Here is a 13,896-nt window from a genome sequence, read left to right as displayed (position 1 = left end):
CCCAGACACTTTCCTGCTGTCTCAGGTGGGGTTCTGCAGAGGCCCTGAGATGAGGATTCATGTGCAGGTGACTTACTGAGGAAGCCAGACAGATGACAGGCAAAAGCCTAGACGGGGGTGACTTCAGACACAGACTTTGGAGGGAACAGAGGGGAGCTCTGAAGTTTATCTTTGTCCAGGCTGAGGGCACTGGGCCTTCAGACTCCCTATCGCCCACAGCCCCTGCCTGCCACTGGAGAAGGGCCAGGTGGGGGCGGGAGGGAAGACGGGCTGTAAACCCAGGCGCTCCCGGGCCTCCGTAAGAGAAGGCAACGCTAACTGAGTCCCAGGTACAGAGCTGTGGGAAGCAAATCACACAGAAGTTTGTGTAGGGGGATGAGTGGGTGGGGGTGGAACAAAAGGAATGGAAAAGGGGCCTAAGGACTTTGGGTGGAGTCACATGTCAGTCACACCTGCTTCCTACCTGATGTTTTATGGGTGACCATAGAGAAGGCCATACCTTCATCTCCACTTGCCTAAATCTAGACTATCTTTCATAGCCCAGCATCCACAAGCCTTCCCCAACCACCAGACACACACGCATGGACACACACATACACACACACAGAAGTAGGCCCAGGCAACACTGCCCAGCTACCAAATGGACAAGGTCCTGATGAACACAGTATTCCCAGGCCTGGCCCTGGGAGATGGGGGCATTGGAGGAAGAAGGGAGAGTGGGCACCCCAGCAGGGCACTGAGCCCAGCGACCCTGGGTCACCAAGGGTGGGTGGCACCTGGGAGTCCAGGTGGTTAGAAGAACAGGGCCAGGCCTCTTCGTGGGTGGTGGGGCTCCAGCTCCGGTACCAAGTTGGGAGCAATACCTACCAGTCTTCCTGGAGGGTGGTGTAGCTGCGGGAGGCAGAAATAAAATCAGAAACAGAAGCCAAAAACAGAAGTAAAATTACATGAACTGGAACCAACAGTGGAGACAGAAGGATGAGAGAAAGAAAGCTGCAACTTGGTAGGTGACCAGGCCCAACCAAGGTACCACAGCCCAGTCAGCCTGGCTGAGCAGGGGCCAGATATTGACCTCCACCCACAGTCAGGAGGACGAAGCTGCTGAAACGCAAAGAGGTCCTCTCAAGGATCAAAGAGGCTGCCTTTAAAGTTCTTGAGATGAAATGCCAAAAAAGAGACTAGTGCCTACTTGCTCATTTTCAATACTATGTCCCTCTACAGTAGAGACTGGCAAACAAAATATTCAAATTCCCCGCCTCCTTTGCAGCTAGAGGTAGTCACATGCCACAAGCCTGGCCACTGAAAAATAGGTAAAAGTCCCCAGAAAGCGTTCCTCTCTCCTCTTTCCTGGTCTCCTTTCTTTTCTGGCTGGGATGCAGCTATTGGTGGCTGGTGATGTGGCAAGTCATCTTATGACCATAAGGATGAAAGCTACATCTCAAAGGTAGACAAGGTAGAAAGAGACTAGTCTCCTGATGTAATCTTTGTAACTTAACAATAACTGCAGTAACAGGCAAACTCTGAACTCTCACACAACAATCGTTTATGATGTATGTAAAGTTCAACTAGCAGGGGATGGAAGGAATTGCTCTGCTCCCTGTCATGATTCAGGGACCCAGGCTGATGGAGGTGCTGCCATCTTCAACATGTGGTTTCTCAGATTACCCTGGGTGTGAACATCCAGCCAGCAGAGAGGAAAAGAGGGAATGAACCAATCCTTCAGTAAAGTTTTATGAACCAGAACAAAAAAGCAGCATGTATCACTTCCAACTGCTTTCCTTTGGCCAGAATTCAGTCATCTGGCCACACCAACTGCAAAGAAGTCTAGGAAATGTAGTCCAGCACAGGAGGAAGGGAAAATAATTTGGCATCTGACATAATACTCTCCTGTGGCTATGCAAACCCCAAACTGCCTCCCTCTTGCCTTCTGGTGGCAGAAGGCTGGAAGGAAGATATACATCTTCCTTAAGATATTGTTTGTTGGGGGTCCTTGCTATTCTCAGCCAAGTATACACCCAGGATAACAGACACTGTGGTACAGTTCAAACATTTACATGTATAAAATTAATCCTTTTAACATTCCTACAACAAATGCAAGATTGTTTTTTTGGTTTTTTGGTGTTTTTTTTTTTTGAGATGGAGTCCCGCTCTGTCACCCAGGCTGGAGTGCAGTGGCCGGATCTCAGCTCACTGCAAGCTCCGCCTCCCGGGTTTACGCCATTCTCCTGCCTCAGCCTCCCGAGTAGCCGGGACTACAGGCGCCCGCCACATCGCCCGGCTAGTTTTTTGTATTTTTTAGTAGAGACGGGGTTTCACTGTGTTAGCCAGGATGGTCTCGATCTCCTGACCTCGTGATCCACCCATCTCCGCCTCCCAAAGTGCTGGGATTACAGGCTTGAGCCACCGCGCCCGGCAGCAAGATTGTTAATCACAAGATAATTAAAGCATGTACTAAAAATATTAATTTATAATGCTATAGAGGTGTGGTTAGTAATAAGATGCAAGGTTCAATTTATATGACATCATTTTTTCTCTATCTTGTCAATGATTTCTGTCCCTGTGTGTTTAACTTCAACAGGAGAAGTGAAATCTAATGTCTGAAGTTTTTCATGGATGTGGGGCCTGGGCCAGAATGCTCCCCCTGCTCAAATTGGGAGAGGGGGAATAAAGGAAGAGAGGAAAAGAATTGATCTACCTCTGCCTCTGCCACTGGATTAAGAATAGAATTTATGTGACTCATCTTTATATTTCCAACACCTAAAACTTAAAAGTGGATAATGGATAAGACTTTCAGAGTGACTGCTACAATGTCAGATATTAGCAGCTACAATTTTCTACACAAAAGACATAATAACTTTGGAGACATGTAAAACTGAAGATTTCACTTTTGGTAATTTACGCATTTTTGAAATAAGGTATAATGTGGCTTTGTGAAATATGATTCAATATTCATTTCATAAATCTTAGGACTGGAAGGGATCTTAGTCCAGGCCCCTGTTTAAGAGGAAGAAAGGAGGTGAGAGGATGAGGTGACTCGCCCAAATTACAAGTGACTGAGCCAGGATTGAAACCCAGACTGGGCTGACATCCTTCATATCGTGTGTGATAAAAAGAAGTGCAGCAAGGGTTATGATCCAGCATCTTTTGGCTACATACCCAAAATAACTGAAAATAAAGACTCAAACAAATACCTGTACACCCGTGTACATAACAGCCTTATTCACAGTACCCAAAAGGCAGAAACCACCCAAATGTCCCTCAACTGATGAATGGAGAAGCAAACTGTGACATATACCTACAGTGGAATACTATTCCACCTTCAAAAGGAAGGCAGTTCTGATACCTGCTACAACACACATGAACCTGAAAACATGTCAAGTGAAATAAGCAAGACACAAAAGCACAAATGTTAGATTCCACTTATTTGAGATAGCCAGAAAGCAAACGCACAGAGACAGACAGCAGAATAGAGGATACCAGGAGCTGAGAGGAGGGGGAATGGGAGTAACAGGAACAGTTTAACAGGAACAGAGTTTCAGTTTAGGATGATAAAAAAGTTCTAGAAATGGATAGTGCAGATGGTTGTACAACATCACGACTATACCTAATACCACTGAATTCTTCACTCAAAATATGGTTTAAATGGCCAATTTTATGCTATATATATTTTGCTACACGAAAAAAAGGAACTACAAGAACTTTAAAAAAAATACTTCTGGCGGGCCGGGCACTGTGGCTCATGCCTGTAATCCCAACACTGTGGGAGGCTGAGGTGGGTGGATCACTTGGTCAGGAGATCAAGACCATCCTGGCTAACACGGTGAAACCCTGTCTCTATTAAAAAATACAAAAAATTAGCTGGGCATGGTGGCGGGCACCTGTAGTCCCAGCTACTCGGGAGGCTGAGGCAGGAGAATGGCGTGAACCCAGGAGGTGGAGCTTGCAGTGAGCCGAGATTGTGCCACTGCACTCCAGCCTGGTCAACAGAGCGAGATTCTGTCTCAAAAAAAACAAAAAAAAAAACAAAAAAAAAAACTTCTGGCTGGGCCCAGTGGCTCACGCCTGTAATCCCAGCTGAGGGAGGCTGAGGCATGTGGATCACGTGAGATCAGGAGTTCAAGACCAGCCTGGCCAACGTGGTGAAATTCTGTTGCTACTGAAAATGCAAAAATTAGCTGGGTGTGGTGGCGCGCCCCTGTAATCCCAGCTACTCAGGAGGCTGAGGTGGGAGGATTGCTTGAACCCAGGAGGCGGAGGCTGCAGTGAGCCAAGATCGTACCACTGCACTCCAGCCCAGTCGATGGAGTGAGACCCTGTCTCAAAATAATAATAATAATACTTCTAATACGTATTTGGGAGAGAGGGTTCTGCCTAAGAATTTGATCTCACCAGGTATAAGAAAGTTTCAAACACAAACTTTCAACCTGCTATTTGTTCTGAAGATGAGTGGTCCCTTGGCAGAACGCCTTGGAGGGCGCCTCAGGTCACTAAAACAGTGCCTGTCTCCTGGCAGGTGTTCAGGAAATCAACGCTGAATTATTTGGGGGTTTTCTGGATTTTTTGTTTTGAGACAGAGTTTCACTCTGTCGCCCAGGCTGGAGTGCATTGGTGTGATCTCAGCTCACTGCAACCTCCATCTCCCAGGTTCAAGCGATTCTCCTGCCTCAGCCTCCCAAGTAGCTGGGACTACAGGCATGCACCACCACGCCTGGCTACGTTTTTGTATTTTTAGTAGAGATGGGGTTTCACCATGTTAGCCAGGCTGGTGTCCATCTCCTGACCTCAGGTGATCCACCCACCTCGGCCTCCCAAAGTGCTGGGATTACAGGCATAAGCCACCATGCCTGGCCCAAATGATTTGTTTTTAACTCAAAAAGAAGGCCCAGAGTCCAGTTAGAGATGAGGATAGAGAACTAAATTGCTTTTTATAATTCAGTAACAGTTTTTTTAGTCTTGCATTGGTAATTGGAGAAAAATAGTTTGGAGGTGGATGTTAGAATGGAGGAAGGAAGTATGGGAGGTGATTTGAGAGAGAGGAGGAGGAAGAGAGAGAATAAGAAAGCACACATACCAGGAAACATGTGGAAAGCTAAATTTAGGAAGAACGTGGGCTGGCAGGTGAGGGATCCGTGTGCTCAGATTGGCTACAGAGCTTTCAGATGGAGATGTTTAGAATATGGAGCTGGGATGAGCACGGGATTACAAACTCCAAGGAAATTCCCAGAAGCATGTAGAGAAGATGCTCAACACCCTATTCTATGCTCAATGAGACACGTGCCATGTTGCTTTTGTGTTAGAGAAAAAGGTAACCCCAGGAGTCTGTAGGACCTGGAAACACCTAGAATATCAAAGGGGGCCAAGTGAAGTGGCTCATACATGTGATACCAGCTACTGGGGAGGCTGAGACAGGAGGCTTACTTGAGTCCAGGAGATTGAGGTTACAGTGAGCTATGATTGCACCACTGCACTCCAGCCTGAGCAACAGAGCAAGACCCTGACTCTCTCTATATATGTACGCATGCGTATACATATATGGATATCTATACTTATATTTGTGTGTATATATACATACACACACACACAAAAAGATATATAGTCATGCATCAAATAACATTTTGATCAACAACAAACCACATATACAACAGTGGTCTAATAAGATTATAATGGAGCTGAAAAACGTCTATCCCCTGGTGAAATCCTAACTGTCCTAATGTCATAGCACAACATATTACTCACACGTTCATGGTGATGCTGGTGTAAATAAACCCTCTGTGCTGCCAATCACATAAAAGTATAGCAATACAATTATTCATGGTAAATAATACTTGATAATAAATGACTATTACTAGTTAATGCATTTACTATACTACACTTTTTATCTTTAGAGTATGCTCCTTCCACTTATTTAAAAAAAGGTAACTGTAAAAGAACCTCAGGCAGGTTCCTCAGGAGGTATCCCAAAAAGGGACACCGTTACCATTGGAGATGACAGCTCCATGCAAGTTATTGCCCCTGAAGACCCTGCCATGTGACAAGACAGTAATATTGATGATCCTGACCTGTGTAGGCCTAGGCTAATATGTATGTGTGTATCTTAGTTTTTAACAAAAATGTTTAAAAGGTAAAAAAAAAATTTAAAAGCAGAAAAAATGTATAAGAATATAAAGTTATTGTACAACTGTGTGATGTGTTTGTGTTTTAGGCTAAGTGTTATTACAAAAGAGTCAAAATGTTTTAAAAATGTAAAGTTCATAAAGTTAAAGCATTACAGTAAGGTAAGGTTAATGTGTTATTGAACAAGAAATATTTTTCCTAAGTGTAGCCTAAGTGTCCAGTGTTTATAAAGTCTAAGTAGTGACAGTTGTGTCCTAGGCCTTCACATTCACACTCCACTGACTCACTGACTCACCCAGAACAACTGCCCATCCTGCAAGCTCCTTTCATGGTAAGTGCCCTGTGCAGATGGACCATTTTTAATCTTTTATATGGTATTTTTGCTGTACGTTTTCCATGTTTTGATACATCAATACTTACCCTTGTGTCATCATTGCCTCCAGGATTCAATACAGTCACATGCTGTAGAGGTTGGTGGCCTAAGAGCATAGGCTATACCATATATAGGTATATATAGGCTAAACCATATAGCCTAGGTGTGTGATAGGCAATACCATCTAGGTTTGTGTAAGTGTACTCTATGATGTTTGCACATGAAGAAATTGCCTAATGATGCATTTCTCAACCTATCCCCATCAATAAGCAACACATGACTATATACCATATATATATAAGACTGTATATGCAGATGGTCCCCAACTTATGATGGTTTGACATAGGATTTTTTTGACTTTACAATGGTGAAAAAGTGAAATGCATTCAGTAGAAACTGTTCTTTGAGTACTCACACAACCATTCTGTTTTTTCAATACATTACACGAGATAGTAAATACTTTATTATAAAATAGGCTTTGTGTTACATTACTTTTGCCCACCTATAGGCTAGTGGAAGTGTTTTGAGCACATTTAAGGTAGGCTAGGCTAAACTATAATGTTTGGTAGTTTAGGTGTATTAAATGCATTTTTGACTTACAATATTTTCAAATTATGGTGGTTTATTGGGATGCAACCCCACCAAAGTTGAGGAACATCTCTCTATATACAATCTTACTGGTTTTAGAAAGAATGTCCAAGGCAATTTTGCTCTTTGATTTTCCTCTGAAGAATTGCATGATGCCTAGAATTGTCATGTTCAACACACACTCATGGAATTCCCCGTATTTAGATGACAATAATTTATAATCACTACAGCTATTTGTTAATGCTTCAGTAATAGTCTGTCCTTACTGGTCGAAACATCAGCAAAATAGAGTTATGCACAGTTCACCCACAGCAACCTGCTCTTTCTCTGCAACTTTTATTCAAAAAGCATGTCAGCATATTAAATAAGTAGTGACCAGTCGTTAGTTTTGTCAAGTCAATCGTCTCCAGCTGATAGTGACACAACTCCAAAGTTGAGTATTCTTTAGAATTACCTGGAGAAGTAATTCTTAGGAACGTACAGGTTCCTAGGCTACAACCCTAAGAGATTCCTATTAATATCATTTCAGGTAGCCCAAGAATCTGCATTTCAGCAAGTACTCTAGGAAATACGAAGCTATTTGGAAACCCTTATCTTAGAGAGACTTTATTTTTAATACAATCTCCAGAGGTACTACCTAGAAGTGCCCCATCAAGGCTCTGGATGGTGGGGGTGAAGAAAAGGAAGAAAAGAAAGTCATATGCTTCTTCCAAAACCAATTCCTCTCGGCTAATCAGCTGTTACGGGCTAAACTGTGTCTTCCGTCACCCCCATATTCCGATATTAAAGCCCTAACCTCCAGTACGTCAGAATGCGACTGTATTTGGAGACAGGGCCTTTAAAGAGGTGATTAATTTAAAATGAAACCATGAGGGTGAGCCCTAACACAACCTGACTGGCGTCCTTATAAGAAAAGGCAATTTGGACACAGACATACCAAGGATGTGTGCACACAGAGGAAAGACCACACAAGGACACAGTGAGAAGGTGGCCATCTGCAAGCCAAGCAGAGAGGCCTCAGAAGAAACCAGACCTGCTGACACCTTGAAAAAATGTGTTTCTGTTGTTTAAGCTCCCCTGTCTGTGGTATTTTGCTACAGCAGCCATAGAAAACTAATAAACCAGCTGAAATGAGTCAGTTCTCACACTGCTATAAAGAACTACCTGAGACTGTGTAATTTTTAACGAAAAGAGGTTTAATTGACTCACCGTTCCACAGGTCATAGAGGAAGCAGGACTGGGAAGGCCTCAGGAAACGTGCAGTCATGGCAGAAAGCAAAGGGGAAGCAGCATATCTTGCCAGGGCAGGAGCAGGAGGAAGAGCGAAGGGGAAGGTGCCGCCCACTTTTAAACAACCAGGTCTTGCGAGAACTCACTCCCTATCACAGGAACAGCCAGGAGGAAGTCCACCCCCATGATTCCATCCGCTCCCACCAGGCCACTCCTCCAACAGTGGGGATTACAATTTGACAGAGATTTGGGTGGGGACACAGACCCAAACCCTATCACCAGCTCTCCGTGCCTGCCTCACCGTTGGCTCACAGCCTGCGGAGCTGGCGCACAATGTGTCACCATGATATAACTCTCTTCATTTTCCCACCTGGGATGCCAGAAATCAGGACCACAAAGCCCACTAATGTTCCTTTGTGGGTGAGTCACAGGTTTGTGGGAGAGAGAAACGGGAGATCGGCTCATCAACCACTGAGCTAATACAAATGTGCCAATGAGGGTCTGACCTAACCTCTCACTTTTGCATGAATGATGGAAGAGAGAGACACCTGAGGTTTTGAGGCTCGGCTATCAGAAGCTGGCTCAGCTCGGTAAAGCCTCTTCGTCAGCAGTTACATGCGGCAGCTCATACAACTGATTGATCTAATTGGAATCCCTCAAGTATTCCGCAGGCACCAATGATGTACTAGCCAATAACAAACCCCACTGTGAGACAGAGTCCATGGATTCAAAGTCTTATTGCCAAAGTTAGGATCTGTAATCCCTTCTTACTTATTTTGAAATATGCTGCTGCACTTCAGCGAAATCTGATAACATTCTGGCAGGTATTATAAAAGTAGTTGAATAATATTAGCTTAATTAGACTAATTGCTTGCTGTGATTATCTAGGGAATTTCATCCTTATCTTCGCTCTCCTTTCTGGGCTCTTTCCTTCCAGTGTGTTTCCTTATGGGTGGTATATTCAAGATTGCAGGACACTGAGTGAATGGGAGAGGGAGCAATTGCTGAGAGGCGTGTCACGCTAAAGACATTCACCTGTGCTCTTGCTCGCCTTCATACCCCTCTGGGCTACTGTGCCCCAACCCCAAGGGAGCCAGCACCACCACCAGGAGAGACATGGGGGCTCCTGTGAAGCTGGAAACGAAGGAAAGGCTGGTCTGGGGTGAAGGTGAATGAGACGGTAAGATACAACTGTGTAAAGAGAAAAGGGAACGGTAAAGAATGGAGTAGAAGAGAAGGAGGTTTCATCAGAGGGGAAGAGAAGGAGGAAAGAAGAACTTTGTGAGTGGATTGAAGACATGTTGAAGTCTTAATCCCCAGAACCTGTGAATGCGCCCTCATTTGGAGATAGGGTCTTTGCAGATGGAATCAAGTTAAAATGAGGCCATACTGATGACAGCCGGCCCTCATCCAACACGACTGCTGTCCTTCTAAGAAGAGAAAAATTTGGACACAGACACAGACGGAAGATCACATAAAGACGGAGGTAGAGGTTGGAGTGATGCTGCTACAAGCCGGGGAGTGCTGGGGGCCACCACAAGCTGGAAGAGGCAAAGAAGGACCCTCCCCTGGAGCTCAGAAGGACAGCAGCCCTGCCAACAACTTGATTTCAGACTCTAGCCTCCAGGACTAGAGAGAGAAAGTTTCTGTGGGTTTACGACTCCCAGTCTGTGGTACTTGGTTATGGAGCCTGAGCAAACTAACAAGGAGAGAGTGTATGGAGAAGCTTCCTGAAGGCTGTGTACTTCTCATGCTGCCTGGAACACGGTGGTACTCAGTAAGGAAGTGTGGATTAATAGACTAGGTGACACGTACACAAGGCACTGATGACAGACGTGTGAGAGGAAATAAAGTGCAAACTGATGCCATATCATATGTCTTTTTTTTCCCTCGTTGGCTAGCTCAGTGCCTTACAGAAAACAGGTGCTTAACAAATGTGTTGATGAACTGATTAAATCATTTCCATAGTTATCTAACATTTATAAACGCGGGTGCGCAGTTCTGCAGTGAGATCTTTTTTTTAAGAGGTGGAACGGCAATTCGCCTTGTAAAAACTGGGCATCTCATCATGGACAGTTTTATCTCTTCGTGGTTTGCAAAGGAATGAGGGGAAGGACAAGGAAGCAGAAAGACAAGAAGAAAGAGAAGGGGAGAGGAAGGAAAAGAAGGAAGGGAGGTTGTTTTCTCTCTGAATGTAGGAGAAGTGGTGAGTGTAGCTCATGCGTGGTACATGGATAGAGAAAATTTCACTCATCATAATTCTCTTAAAGGAGAGACTTTGGCAGGATGCCTTCCTAAGTTCCTGCCCACTGAGAACCTGGGTCAGCAGGCATAAAGTCCTCAGGGTGGGGAAAGACATTTTAAGTGAGGACAGAGGAGAAATTTGGCTAGTTTGACTCTTGAAGAGAAGTGATGGTGTTGGCAGGAGCAGGGGTAGAGATGGGGAGAGGACGGGTGGGGACCCAGCGAAAGTGGGAGATGTAGGGAGAGATGAAGGTTAAACTCAGTGGTGGAACAGCTACTTCAGTTATGTACTGTTCTGTATAAAACAATCCACCCTAAATCTGGAGTCACCTGGGTGTTTCTTTTGCCCCACAGGATGTGAGCTGGGTCTGAAGACATCTAGGAGCTCAACTGAAATCTCCTTAACGAAATCCACAAATTCATTGGCTACATTTCCTATCTCCCACATTATCATAAGCAGCTGGAGTTGTGACATCTGGGTACTCAGCTAGACTAGAATGTCCAAGAAGGCTCACTCACAGGGTTGGGATCATTTTAATGGTCACAGAAGACATTCTCATTTTTAAAACTCCATCAGCTGCCTGCTGTTAAAGATGGCAAACAAATTCTTTGTCATTCTCCTCATTAGAAGATAGAGTTTATATCCCCTTCTTTTGAGTCTGGGCTGGCCTCACGCTGCTTAGCCAATAGATTGCAGTACAATTGATCGATATCAGTTTATTTGAGGACTGGTGGCTTCTGTGACCATTAAAATCGTTTGCTTTGTTTCAAAATAAACCTCTTCAGCCTTCTTTGGGAGTATACATTGTTTATAGAAGCTTTGTATAGAGGATTTTTTTGAATCCAAATATTAACTTTCTCTTCTGGATTAATGTGGGATAAAATAAAAACATTAGATGCAGAAAAAGACAGCTGTAAGAATATGTATCCCTGATAATTCAGTGGAAGCCAGTCTGTTCTCTAACACTGATAAATAAATATAAATAAAATAGTATTTTCTTAACTTTTAGAAAGTCATTACAAACAATATAAGTAGAAGTATTTAAAACAGGGGATCCTGGGGAGTAGAACTGGATATCAGGCTGGTACAGATGACATATGAATTTTAAAATTTTCAGTGTTTTATTTGAAATATTTTTGAAAACAAAATTAAGCTTTTCTTGCCTATCAGAAAAATCATATATGGTGATAAAACCTGTTTGGGCAAAACATTGAGAAATGAGATTTTATGTATTGTTGAAGGAAATATAAATGGGTATAACCTTTCTAGAGATGTTTTGTAAAATGTTTGCAAAATGCCCCTTGATAGAGAGTTAATTAAGTAAATTATGTTACGGACAATGCGATAGTCTCCAAACATAAGTGATTTTTAGATTTAGATTTATCAAAATGAAAAGATGTCCATGACGATGGAGTAATGATGCTGATTACAGAACATGTATAGTATACATTTATAGAAAACTGTATACATATACTTAATGTGCCCGAATGCACCAATGTAGTCATCACTGTGAAGTAGAATTTCTAGTGTTTTCTTTCTTTACTTTCTGCTTTATTTAAATATTTTCCAATAGGTAGCATTTTCAGATATAAAGCTAAGTTTAAACATAGCTACGAAAACAACCATAACAGTATTTGCAACAACTCAAGGTTAAACCTAGGCTTTTGTATATCAACTACTCAGAAAAGATGAAAATATCTCTGTATTTTTGTAAAACAAAAACCATAAAGAATAATACAAAGTGTACTTTGGCAACTGTCAAAAACAAAGCAAAACAAACAAAACAGAAATTGTGGCCTCCTCTCTTCTGAATGAGGTTATTCTACCCAATTTTCTTAACTGGTTTTCCAGAAATAAGAACAGCACCATTCTAGGCAGAAAGCCAGATTTGTCACACCAAGAAAAGAAAAAGGAAGAGTCACTTACCTCGGGGGTGACTTATAGTGACAGAAAAACAGGCAAAAGAAAATGTTACTGAACATTATAACCAGTTGAGCCATTTTGTCAGCCTGGGAAACAACCAAGGTCAGATCATTTTTCTAATTTCTTGTTTGAGCCCCTGCCTGTGCTATTTATTAAAACTTTCATTATCTGCTTCTTGAAAGCTTCGCTATATTTGCCATCTCAGTGCCAAGAATTCAAAGTTCAATTGCTCAGCCCCAAAGGAGCAGGCAGAGAAAAAGCTCAGCTGTGCAGACAGAATCCAGCACCACTGCTCGGAGGCCACTATGCCCAGTAGACGCCCAGCACTTTCTGGTCTCAGACACAGCAGTGCCCCTTAGTGGGACCTTGAGGCGCTATCACATTTAGTGCAGCCATCTGCACAGCTGCTTTCCCCTGCATGATACTCGGCCAGAACAGCTGGATTTAGAAAGGCCACAAACAGCTATGGCTTGTGCTGAGCCTGGTTCACCAACCCAGACACCTCCTCCACCCGCATAGATACATACATGTGACGTGGGATTTGATTTCTGGTCACAACCCTGCTGACTGAAACGGAATCTGGTCCATATGGGCTGAAGTCAAGGAACCAGCAACTAGCAGATGGTGAAAAAAGCGATCCCTAGCTGTCCTCGTTGCTCATTAGTGTAAGACACTCCCACCAGCACCGTGACAGTTCACAAATGCCATGGCAACTACTTGGAAGTTACTGCCCCTTTCCATGATAACAACCCAGAAGTTGCCACCCCTTAAGGTTCTAAATAACTCCCCAAATTTGCATTAACCCACCCCTTAGTTTGCATGTAATTGAAAGTGCGTATAAGTGAGTATAAACATGGTTGCTCAGAGTCCATATGTTGCTGACCCTGGGATCACTGCCTATGAGTTAACCCTGCTCTGCAAGGAGCAGTGCCATTCAATTAAAGATTGCTGTTTAACACCACCAGCTCGCCCTTGAATTCTTTCCTGGGCAAAGCCCCAATTTTGGAGCTCACCTGTCTTGCATCATCTGGCGACCATGAAGAGACAAAGATGTTGGCAAATGGCAATCAGTGGACAGGCAGTGAGACAGCAGAGACAGTGGTGATTGGCAGAGAGATGAGATGACAAGAGACAGCGAGAGATGATGAGATGGTAAGATGTCAACCAGAAAGATGGTGAGAGGTGGTGCTCAACAGGGCAACAAGACACCAAGAGGTGGCGATCAGAGAGACGTGGCTAGTGGCGATCAGCAAGCAGCAATCAGTGATTGGTGAGAAAGCAGAGAGACAGCAAGAGACAGCAATGGGCAAGAGATGGCAAGACGCTGATAAGCGCTACAGCAATCAAACCAGCAGAGCTACAGTACCAACCATAGACTCTTTTAAGAGCCATTATCTTTCCTGACAAGTGGCAGCGCCAGTCC

The 13,896-nt window shown here is 43.7% G+C and overlaps 1 long non-coding RNA gene across 2 annotated transcripts in view; it reads right to left on the bottom strand.

The window, feature by feature from the left end:
* Nucleotides 1-12,761, bottom strand: part of LOC123569846 (uncharacterized) — a 291,198-nt gene extending 278,437 nt beyond the window's left edge. For both annotated transcript variants that reach the window (XR_006693670.3, XR_010582471.2), the window contains exon 1: nt 12,477-12,761. This is a non-coding gene — a long non-coding RNA (uncharacterized lncRNA). The remainder of the gene's footprint in view (nt 1-12,476) is intronic.
* Nucleotides 12,762-13,896: the final 1,135 nt, after the last annotated feature.

This window comes from Macaca fascicularis, chromosome 17 (assembly GCF_037993035.2).
Source record: "Macaca fascicularis isolate 582-1 chromosome 17, T2T-MFA8v1.1".
Classification (NCBI taxonomy): Eukaryota; Metazoa; Chordata; class Mammalia; order Primates; family Cercopithecidae; genus Macaca; species Macaca fascicularis.
This window is presented reverse-complemented; position numbering and strand designations above follow the sequence as displayed.